At 48.2% G+C, this 253-nt stretch overlaps 1 protein-coding gene across 3 annotated transcripts in view; it reads right to left on the reverse strand.

Moving 5' to 3' along the window:
- The window catches only part of paplna (papilin a, proteoglycan-like sulfated glycoprotein), a 47,840-nt gene that overhangs the window by 32,811 nt on the left and 14,776 nt on the right, over positions 1–253 (reverse strand). The window lies entirely within an intron of this gene.

The following is a 253-nucleotide window of genomic DNA, read 5'->3' on the forward strand; positions in this document are numbered from 1 at the left end:
TCTCCAAAGTACTGGAAAAAGTTGTTGCCACCCATCTCCAGGACCACCTCAAACATAACAACCTTTTTGAAAAATTCCAATCTGGTTTCCGCTCTGCTCACAGCACTGAAACAGCCCTGGTTAGGATCACAAACAACCTACAAATGGCAGCTGATGCTGGCTCACCTTCCCTCCTCCTGCTCCTCGATCTGTCTGCTCTTTTTTTTGACACAGTGAACCATGGCATACTCCTCAACCGGCTACACCAAGCCAC

Source organism: Etheostoma spectabile, unplaced genomic scaffold (assembly GCF_008692095.1).
Source record: "Etheostoma spectabile isolate EspeVRDwgs_2016 unplaced genomic scaffold, UIUC_Espe_1.0 scaffold314, whole genome shotgun sequence".
Lineage (NCBI taxonomy): Eukaryota > Metazoa > Chordata > Actinopteri > Perciformes > Percidae > Etheostoma > Etheostoma spectabile.